Below are 11488 nucleotides of genomic sequence, written 5' to 3' on the forward strand. Positions count from 1 at the left end.
ACTGGTATGTGCACATTGGCTCAAGTGACCATGTTTATTATGCCTTGCCTTAGAGCACAGGTCAGAGGGCACCTTTTGGGAGTTGGTCTTCCCTTCCACAGTGGGATCTGGGCATCAAACTCAGGTTGTCAGGTTTTCACGGCAAGTGCCCACTGGCTGAGCTACCCTCAAATGTTCCCCAGGTTTTTGTCATTTTGTTTTTCTGAAATAAGGTCTCTTGTATCCCTGGCTGGTCTGGAAGTTAGTGTATACCCAAGGGTGAACTGAAACTCCTGCTCCTCTGGATCACTGTGATGAACAAATATTCGGCCAGATGTGGTTTTCTGTGGTGCTAGAGATCCAAGTCAGAGCTTCACACATGGCAGACAAGTGTTCTACCCAGTGTTACATCCCTAGTTCCAAGTCCCTTCATTTCTGGATGACTTTAATGGAATAGACTATTGCAGCTACAGTGTAAACTGGAAATTTATCAAAAGGTTGTTTCTAGATGGTAATTTTCATTTAACAGGAAGCCCACCCATGGCTCCCACCTCTAGGGTCCCTGTAAGTATCAACTTTATGATACAATGTTTTCTTTTAGAGGTGGAGTCCTCTCAGAGGTCACAAAAGGACATTGGGTCCCAGGAACTGGAGTTAGGGAAGGTTGTAGGCTACCATGTGGATAATAGGAACCAAACCCAGGTCTTCTGCAAGAGTAACAAATGCTCTTAACTGCTAAGCCATTTCTCCAATCCCACCTCTTTTCTTTTCTTTTCTTTTTTTTTTTTTTCTTTTTTTTTTTTTTTTTTTTTTTTGGTTTTTCAAGACAGGGTTTCTCTGTGTAGCTTTGCGCCTTTCCTGGAACTCACTTGGTAGTCCAGGCTGGCCTCGAACTCACAGAGATCCGCCTGGCTCTGCCTCCCGAGTGCTGGGATTAAAGGCGTGCGCCACCACCGCCTGGCCCTCTTTTCTTTTTAAATATTTATTTTTATGTATGTTTATGTGTGAGTGTGTGCATGCTGTGTGTGTATGCAAGTGCCCTCAGAACCAGAAGAGGGCGTTAGACCCCAGGAAATGGAGTTACTGGCAGTTGGGAGCTGCCAGAAATGGGTACAGGGAATTGAACTCAGATCTTCTGCAAGAGCAGCAACTGCTCTTTAACCACTATCCCTTGTGACACTTGGTATGAGGCATTTTGCTGTGACCTAAAAACCAGTACACCACCCCTATAGCTTGACACCCTCTTGGATTATCTATTTTTGTTTTTTGAGACAGGGTCTCTCTGTGTAGCCCTGGCTGTCCTGGAACTCTCTCTGTAGACAAGACTGGCCTCAAATTCACAGAGTGGCCTGCCTCTGCCTCCCCAGTGCTGGGATTAAAGGCTTGTGCCACCACTGCTTGGCTGGATTATCTACTTGTCTGTCTGTCTATTTATCTATTTATTGTGGTACAGTAGATGGAACCCAGGGCCTCCCATATGCCAGGAAGTCACCCTACCACTGAACTATATTCCACACACAACTCCCATAGCCTTTGATTTCGATACAATGCAAAACACATTTCCCTGTCCAGAGCCTTCAGCATCAGCTCCCAGAATGCAGTGAGAAGTATGCTCTCCTCCCAGCACCACCCCAGGCAGTTATATGGATAACAAGAGCGAGATAGCTCTGCCTTGCCCTGTCCAGAGCTGGCCACTGGAAGCTTCTGGGGACCTGCTGTTTGCTCTTTGTCCCCCACCACCACCCTGGAGTCTTTGTTTTCCTGCCTTTTCCAGATTCCCAAGCTTCTTGGGAGGCCTCTGGGAGGGAGGGGGAGCTGCCTTGGTTAGGGTCATACCAAAGTCCACCTCCGTTTCCCAGTGTTTCTCTCACAGTCTGTTGGAACAGTGGGTGAGTACGGATTTTCCCAGTCCTTCAGAGATGGCAAGTGACTTCCTGGGCCACATTCAACCAGGCCCTGGTAAAGCCCAGGACAGCACACGCCCCTCCCCCTCTCAGCCTAGGCCCAGTGGGAGGAGGAACCCACCTCCCCTCGGAGCTGGCAGGGAAACGAGGGTCAGCCTCTGGTTCCCCTTCCCCAGTCACCTTTCCGTCCCTCCGGCAAGGGACGCCCACTCGGCAGCTTGAGGCAGGGAATGTGGGCTTATTAAAGCTTGGGTTCTAGTCCTGTCCCACTGTGCACCCTTGGCCTACACACGAGTTTCTTCATGTGCAGAGTAGGATGTTTACATCCATCATCCCACTGACATCAGCAGCATCTGGCTCCCCCCCTCCAGTCACTTCCTGTGTGTAGGCAGGGAGGGGCTTGGTAGGTGGTCCTCCTCCCTGCCCCCTCCTCTGGGGACTGGCTGGTAGGTTTGGAGGCTGTGGGAGCTGGAGTTAGGAGACGCCCAGATACAAGATTAGCCTGCCCCCAGCATGTTACGCGGTGTCACCTTACAGCGTGGGCCGCCTCTTTGTTTCTGGGGTTGATTTGGCTCTGGGAACAATTGCAGGGTCTGTTAGCCTAGCATTGGCTCTTCCTGCTAGGCAGCTGCCTTTGCCTCCCTGGGTCACCTCACCTGGCCTCCGGGTCTCCAGGTGAGGGCTTCCTACTCATGCTTCTCCAGGCCAGTTAGGCCGTCTCTCTGAAGGCCCAGAGGGCTTTCTGGCTTCCAGAGAGCTAGCCCATGTTTCATTTAGAGAGTTCCCACCTGGGTGACCCTGAATAAGTCTCCTCTCTGCAAACCTCAGTTTCCACTCTGGTCAAGCCAGGGCTCCATTGGATAAATAGGGATCCGTTATTGCAAGCTATGCAGGAATATTCCAGAATTCTCAGAAGCATGTGTGCTTGTAAGCATATGTGAGCATGTGCATGAGCATGTGAGTGTGACTCAGGCCTGTGATGTACACACACACACACACACACACACACACACACACAGAGGTGTGTGGAAATGGGCATGCTCAGTGTATGTGTTCCTGGGGAAGGGCTCAAGACTATTGTCAACTTCTTAGGAGTCAGGAATCAGATTTAGGAATCCTAGGCTCTTTATCATGTCAGGAACCATCCCTAGGCCCAGCCTTCCTCTGGCTCCTAGGGCTCCTATTCAGCCTCTGCTCATACACCAGGTTTCCATCATTCTGCCAAGCATAGCCTCCCCGGGCCCCTGGTCTGCCCTTCTCCTTCTTATCTCCCTCTGCCTCCTCCCCTCCCACTTCTCCTCCCCATCCATGGACTTTTCACCTGCAAGTGTGGCAGATAATTCACTGTGTTCGCCCCGTGGCCTCGCTCGCTCGTCTCCCGCTGGGAGGGCAGGGAGCTTTGCTGACTTTGCTTGCGCCCAGCACAGCCTGGCACATACACAGCAGGAGCTCCACAAACATTGCCAAATGGCCAAGAGCCCCAGGCATCCTCCCTGGCTTCTGTTGTCTCCTTTTTGAGGCATGCCTCTCAACAGAAGGGTCTGCAAGGAGCTAGAAGCAGGTAAGGACACAGATGAAAGATAAAAGGGTCAGCCCCTTGGTGAAGGAGGCCTCTGTACTGGAAAACACACACACACACACACACACACACACACACACACACACACACACACACACCGTGGGCCAAAGTTGCTATGTGCTGACAGCATGTTACCTAGGATGACAATATCCTTCTTACCCTGCAAAACTCGGGCCGCTGCTCTATCTCCAATCGAAACCAGGGCACCCTAGCCCTGTGCCCTCCTGGGCAGCCCAAGACCCCCATTAGGAGACAAGCAAGGCAAGAAGAGACTGGCGAGGTGTCTGGACAGCAGAGCCAGGACCCCAGCCCAGGTCCCAGATCCAGAGTCAGGGCTCCAGTCACCAGGTCAGTTCCAGAGAGAACACTATAGCCTAGCCTTGGGCTCCAGGCTACCAGGCAACAGAATGAGTGAGCCTCTTGTCAACGGGAACACCTGGGTCCCTGACAGCAGAAAAGCAAGGGATGCTGGGCAGCGGCTTAGCCTGGCCTTGGAGGTCAGGGCAGATGTGGAAACATAGTATTGGAAGCGAACAGCATCCAGGCCGAGGACTATCATAAGCAAAGGCAGGAGGTTCACAGTGTAATCCATGGTCTGGAGTTGGGAGCAGGGGAGGTGTGAGGAAAGGAAACTCAGGTTGAGGACCTATGGAGCTCTGAGAAAGCCCCGGATGCTGGAGTGTCTTCGGGGAAATTGCTGAGCAGTGTGACATCTCTTACTGGCCCCTGAGGATGGCTTTATCCGAAGAAGGCCAGATGACTGTGGGGAGTGGACTGAGTCACACCAGTGTCCCCAACACCCTTGAAGAGAAGCAGACACACCCACTGCTGTGTGCATACCTCTGCAGACACCCAGAGACCAAGCCCCGACCTGTCCCAAGCCCCACTGGTGCACCTCACTAGTGCCACACACTCATTATGTCTCGTAGTCACATAGCCTTGTATACACAAATACCACCTCTGGCACACCCAGGACAAATCCTATGTCCACAAACCCTTGCTGGGCACTCCCCAAAAACCCATACCACAGCATTCCACAGGGGCACCACAGGGAGGGAAATGCTGGGAACCAAGCATGAGGCCCTGACAGGGGGTGGCATAGAGTTACCTAGAATTCTTCTTCTGCCTCTATGTCCCTCTTGTAGGCACAGCAATGCAGGCTTCAGGGAAGGGGCCCCATGACTCAGAGTCGGGACACAGGCCCAGGATGCTGACTGGGGGCCCGGCCACCTGCTCCCAGCCTCAGCAGCTGGGCTGGCCAGTGACGTTCAATGTCTATCCTTTTGATCACTATGCTGAACTTCACCCAGTATCCTGGTGTCTCCAGGGGGATGACTGGGCTGGGTCTGAAGGCAACCTCAGAAATACTCACTCTGCCTTTGCTTCTCTGAGCCTGAAAACTATGGATGGGCTCAGAGGTGGCTTGCGTGGCTCAGACACTTCCATGGCCCATCTGATGAGCAGAAATATAATATGGCCAGGTGCTGCTTTAGCCCTGGTCAAGGGTCCAGGCCGTGTATCTGGAGCCAGGATAGAGGGTAGAGCTAGAAGAGCAGCAGAATTCATCCACGAAATCCAAGATTGGCTACAAAAAGGCCACTGGGCCTACTGTCTACTTGGATTGACCTGTAACACACACGCAGTCTGATTGTAGACTGACCTCACACCTGTGAACTTGGTGAGGACCTTGGGGTCACCTCTGGGGTCCCAGCCTATGTAGCTTTGCTTGCCACATCTTTCTTGCCACATGTGGAGCTCAGTCTCAAAAAAAAAACCACAAAAGGCAGCTCTAGTTACCACAATGGATGTGAAGCAGTTCACTGAAATTTCTAGAACCAGTTGCCCGGGGGTCTGGTTTTTCCCTTGGTAGTTTGGCAATCCTTCCCTTCTCTCCGAGATTCTCCAGCACCCTCTGATAAAGTTTCTAGACCTTTCTGCCCCAGCCACTCTACCAATGTAGCCTGATGGCACAGACACACAATTGGCCTGTCCCTGGTTAACACAGCCCTGCTGGGCATTTCTGGATAGCCACCTGCCGCTTGGCACCTGGAGAGGCTTAAAGGCTCCCAAACAATTCCGCTTTTGCTCTGTTTTGTTTTGAGACAGGGTTTTTGTATCGCTCAGGCTGGCGTGGAACCCGATATGGAGTCCAGGATGACCTTGGAGTTTCAATTCTCCTGGGATTACAGGCATGAACTGTCATGCCCAGCAACAATTGTGGTTTAAAAAAAACAAACAAAGCAAGAAAAAACCAACCAAACCTCAGCTAGAGGTTGAGGTGTAGTTTACCAGAAGAGTGCCTGGCAGGTGTGTACAAGGTCCTAGGTCTCATTCCCTTCACCAAACCCAGCTGTGCATGCCTGTAATTCCAACACTCTGAAGGCAGAGGCAAAATCTCAGATTCCAGGCCAACCTCGGCTGCACAGTGAGAAAACATGTCTCCCAACAATAAACAGGAGGGGTGGTGCAACACCATAAAGTCAGCATTTGGGAGGTGGAGGCAGGAGGATTAGGAGTTCAAGGTCGTCGGGCCCATACCCGGCCGAAAAAAAAAGAAAAAAAAAAAAAAGGAGTTCAAGGTCATCTTTAGCTACACAGGGATTTCGAGGCCAGCCTGGGATATGTGCAAATTTATCTCAAAGGAACAAACAAGAAATCAACATAAGTAACTGTGTCAATCTCAGTCACATCGTGGTCTGCAACTGAGTGGAGAAATGAATTGAGGGTGGGTAAGATGGCTCAGCAGATAAAGGAGTATGTCAGTGTCTTAGAGTTTCTATTGCCATGAAGAGACACCATGACCATGTAACACAAATTGCTAAACCGTCTTATTAATAAAAAACCCGGAGCCAGGTATTGGGGTAAAGCTGAAAGATCAGAGAGACAAAATAAGCCAGAGCTAACCTCACCTTGCCAATTCCTCAGCCTATACTGTTTCCACGAATCCTCAGACTTAAAACCTCTGAGTCCTCACCCCTTCAGTAGAACTGCTGCGAAAAGCCTCTAGTTCCTGGTCCTCATATACCTTTCTGCTTCCTGCCATCACTTCCTGGGATTAAAGATGTATGTCCTTCCCAAGCAAAGACATGAGATCTCAAGTGCTGGGATTAAAGGTGTCTGCCACCATGCCCAGCTCTGTTCCCAGTGTGGCCTTGAACTCACAGAGATCCAGGTGGATCTCTGTTCTGGATCTCTGCCTCCTGAGTGATAAGATTTAAGATGTGTGTGCCACTACTCTATGTCTAATCTAGTGGCTGGCTCTGTCCTCTGACCCCCAGATAAGTTCTATTTGTTAGAGTACAAATAAAATATCACCACGTGACCACAGCAACTCTTATAAAGGAAAACATTTCATTGGGACTGGCTTACAGTTTCAGAGGTTTAGTCCATTATCATCACCATGCAGGCAGACATGGTGCTGGAGAAGGAGCTGGGAGTTATACATCTTGATCTGCACTGGGCATAGCTTGAGCATAGGAGACCTCAAAGCGCACCCCCACAGTGACACACTCCAACAAGGTCATACCTACTCCAACAAAGCCATACATCCTAACAGTGTTACTCCTGGGGGTGGGGGGGAGAGCATTTTCTTTCAAACCACCACAGTCACCAAGCCTGAAGACCTGAGTTCAATCCCTGAGACCCACATGGAGAAAGGAGAAAACTGTCACACACCCCATTGCCATCTGATCTCACACATGTCAAGATTGGTGTGGCTACCTATTTTTCTAAATTTTTAATAATATGTACATCTGTGTATGAGTATGTGCAAGTGGGTACAGGTGTTCAAGGCCAGGTGGTTGGGAGCCATCTGAAGTAAGTTCTGGGAACCAAACCCAGGTCCTCTGAAAGAAGAGTACTGCTCCCTAACCACTGAGCCATCTCTCTAGCCCCTAAGACACTTTACATTTTTAATGCGTGTGGATGTTCTGCTTGCATGTATGGACATGCACTACACTCAGCACTCACGGAGGCCAGAAGAAGTCACCAGATGTCCTGGAGCTGGAGTCACAGCTGACCGTGAGCCACCATTTGAATGGTGGGAACCAAACCTGGGTCCTCTGCAAGAGCAGCAAGTGCTCCCCCCAAAATGGTTCTCAGGGGTCAAACAGAGTCATTGACCTTGGCAGCAGGTGCATTTACCTGCTGGGCCATCTCACTAACCTGAGAAATGTTATCAACAGGAGCAGGCCTGGCCTCATTCCTCACTGGGGCCTTCTTCAAAGGTGACAGCAAGCAGGGTAGCTGGGATCACGGAGGAGGGTGAAGCTTGAAGGGGTCCAGAGCCTTGGATTTGCCAGGGCCTGGCCGGCTTAACTTGCCTGCCCCACCCAGCCAGGTACTGCCTGCTCTCATAGCTGCCCCTGGAAGCCGTCAGCCGCAGTGGGAAAGAGTCTGCCGAGCGAGCTGCCCATCAGTTCCTCCTGTGGCCACACCTCCTGTGGCCACAGCACCTCTCACAGTTCCTCCCAGAACCTGGGCTAGCTGTGACTTGATTTGATCACTAGTAAGGAAATGAGAGTGACCAGAACATTCCCAGGTCTGCGCCTCCAGGCCTTAGGGGACTGTTTTCTCCAGGGAGAAATGGAGGCATGTGGTCACTCTGCCACTGGGGAGAGATCATGAAGAGAGCAGCCTGGCACCCACAGGGCAGACAGTTGAGGGTATTGAGGTGCCAGTGTGCTGAGCTGAGCTCAGGCTGGCCCAGGGTTGAGCTCTGGAAACAGGAGCCATTTCTGTCAGCCACTTGCTGTTCCATGGAGGGGAGACAACAGTCCTATCCTACCAGGTGATGGCCCCTTCCTACCACTGCTCTACTTGACATGACAGATACTGGCTACTTTCCCTTCCACTGACTGAAGATGATGCAGGTGCAGAGGGAAAATGTCCTTCTCCCTTGTCCCCAACCCACCCTCATCAAAGACACCAGGCTCTGCCGAGCGGTGGTGGCGCACGCCTTTAATCCCAGCACTCGGGAGGCAGAGACAGGCGGATCTCTGTGAGTTCGAGGCCAGCCTGGTCTACAGAGTGAGTTCTAGGACAGGCACCAAAACTACACAGAGAAACCCTGTCTTGAAAAACCAAAGAGAGAGAGAGAGAGAGAGAGAGAGAGAGAGAGAGAGAGAGAGAGAGAGAGAGAGATCAGGCCTCCTGGGCTTTGAGTGATTTGAGTTTAAAAACATTTCTCCAGGGCTAGGCATGGTAGAATCCACCAGGTGCTCCCAGCACTTCGGAGGCTGAGGTAGGAGGATCAACAAGTGTTCTAGGCTAGCCTGGGCTACACAGTGTGATACTGTCTCAAAAAGAAAAAAGATCAAAACAGAAATCTGGACATAGTGGCGGGGGCAGTGGTATGGAATCACAACACTGGAAAGAGAAAGACAGATCAGGAGTTTAAGGCCAGCCTAGGCTACATAATGAATTCAAGGCCAACATGGACTACTTGAGATGGGGGAGCGAGGAGACAAAGACAAACACCCTACAAGGTGGAGCACGCCTTTAATCCCAGCACTCAGGAGGCAGAGGCAGGCCAATCTCTGTGAGGTTGAGGCCAGCCTGGTCTACACAGTAAGTTCCAGGCCAACCAATGAGAAACAAAAAAGCCAGGCCCTGGGGGGTTTCACGCGTATACTCCCAGCTCTTGGGAGGTTGAGGCAGGACTTATGTAAGGTATTGAGACTCTGTTTCAAGAAAACAATACCTTTCCCTAGGATTGAACCAGGTGCACACTTCCCATGGAGTTCAGCCTGAGTTGCAACAAGGGTTACAGTTGCAGGATCAGGATGCTACTGTGTGTCAAGTCTGAACAGAAACAAAGATGTTGTTTGAAAATCTTCCAAGGCTCTCCTCTCCTGAGACTGCCCCTCATCCCTGATGCTGCCTACCCACCTAGAGAACCAATCCTAGAAGGCAACTATTAAGAGCTCAGCTAGAGCAGGGAGGGATGACACCTTCCCTAGACACCAACAGCCACGGGAGAGCCTGGAGTCCACAGGGTCCTCCGAGCCCAGAGAATGGGCACCACACAGCAAGGGAGTGGCCCCATTCCTGTCTTCCACCCCTGCCCCCATCAGGCTGTTTGAAAAACCCTGAAACATCTGGGCTGAGGACTGTGAATGCAAATTTCTACAGAGGAGGGCCTCAGTGAGGAAGGTGAACCCTCAGCAAGCATTTGATTTTGTTTGTATTTCCAGACAGGGTTTCTCTGTAATAGTCCCGGCATTCCTGGAACTCATTTTGTAGACCAGGCTGGTATTGAACTCACAGAGATCCGCCCGCCTCTGCCTCCCGAGTGCTGGGATTAAAGGTGTGCGTCACCACCACCCAGCGAGCAAGCAAATTTTATTATTGTTTTTCGTGGCTGGTATTGTTTTTCGTGGCTGGTAGGATTCTGTACATGCGCAGCTCGGGGTCTTGCTGGCGCCTTATATTATTAACGGGCGACTGCGTCCCCGCCTTAAAAAGCCACCCACAGACCCCCACACACTCTCTCTCTCTGCACTTCTCTTCCTGTGTTTCCTCTCTCTGTCCCTGCTCTGTTCCCTCCGCCAGGCCTGGCTCCCCCTGCCCTTTCCCTCCATTAAAGCTCTAAAAACTAATATCGGGTTCTGCTGTAACTCTTCCGCCTACCCACCATGGCCGTTCATCCTTTCAGTGGCACCTCGGATTGAACCCAGGGCTATGCACACCACAGTAGACAAATACTCTACCACGAAACTCTATCCCCAGTTCCTTTATTTATTTATTTATTTATTCTTAATCTCTTTTGTGTGTTGGAGAGGCATGTGGAGACCTGGGGATAACCTGTCCAGTGCTGGTTCCTCCCTTCACTGTGTAGGTCCAGGGATCAAACTTAGGTCATCAAACTTGGCAGCAGGCCGCTCTACCTACTGAGCCATCTCATTGGCCCTATTTATTGAGTCTCTTAGAGGCCAGGCTGACCTTGTACTTAATGTACAGCCAAGGACAATCTTGACATTCTGATCTTCCTACCACCACCTCCTCGGTGCTGTTATATGAGGTGCTGAGTGAGGTTTGAACCTGGGGCTTTGTGCATGCTAGGCCAACACACTAGCAACTGAGCTGCATCCCTAGCAATTTTATTTCACTCAAGGTTTCACTAGATCTTAGGCTGCTCTCAAATCTGGGGTCCTTGTGCCTCGGCTAGATGCCTGGGATTCCAGGGGTGTATTGCCATGCCGCTATCTGGCCCTTAACTTGCCTTTAGAGATAAGATAGTGATCTGTGAGGTTCATGGGAATTATCCAAGATCACCCAGCAGCATCTAGGTGAAGAAATCTTGAGCACCAAACCAAGATGGCAGACAGGAAGTCAGGCATCTGTCGACCCAGCCCTCTTACACACCTGCAGGTGCTCATGGGTCTCACTGGCATCCAGTGTGTCCCCTCTCTGTGCTTGCTCTGCGGATCTAAAGTAGAGCCAGGAAACCATATATTTAACAGCCACTCCCTCTTGGTTGCCAAAGGACTTTGTGCTGGACCCCAAAGTCTAGGGTCTCAAGTGGGCGCCCCAAGAACCCAGACTCCAGTCCAGTTGAAGCAACAGCATGAGGATTTATTAAGCTTCTATATAGAAGGGCTCCTCTGCTCCCAAGAGCAAGAGTCGCATCTTACTGCAGCCCCATAGGGGCTTTTAAAGGAAAAACCCACAAAACGCACAAGATTACAATTTCCATACAATTTTGTTTTACAAGATCATGGTCTGATCACAGAATGGGTACAGTCACGTCAGCATGTACATTCTTCCTGAAACCTCAAGGGGGGTATCAGGGCGGGAGTGGAGCTTACACAAAGGTCACAGTGGTCCTTCCTGGAACAACTATCCCAGTCACAGTTGAGCACATCTCTTAACAGAAATCTTTTTACATTGTTACATTGTGGCAGGGGTGATTGAGTAGTGGCTGAGTCAGGTTGCCCTTGGAATTTGATTTTTAGTTTCTCATTTCCTGGTGCTTGCAGTTTCTCTCTTCCTGAGGTTTGGGGGTGTAAGCCTGAAGGGCTAGGGT

This window comes from Peromyscus eremicus, chromosome 20 (assembly GCF_949786415.1).
Source record: "Peromyscus eremicus chromosome 20, PerEre_H2_v1, whole genome shotgun sequence".
NCBI lineage: Eukaryota > Metazoa > Chordata > Mammalia > Rodentia > Cricetidae > Peromyscus > Peromyscus eremicus.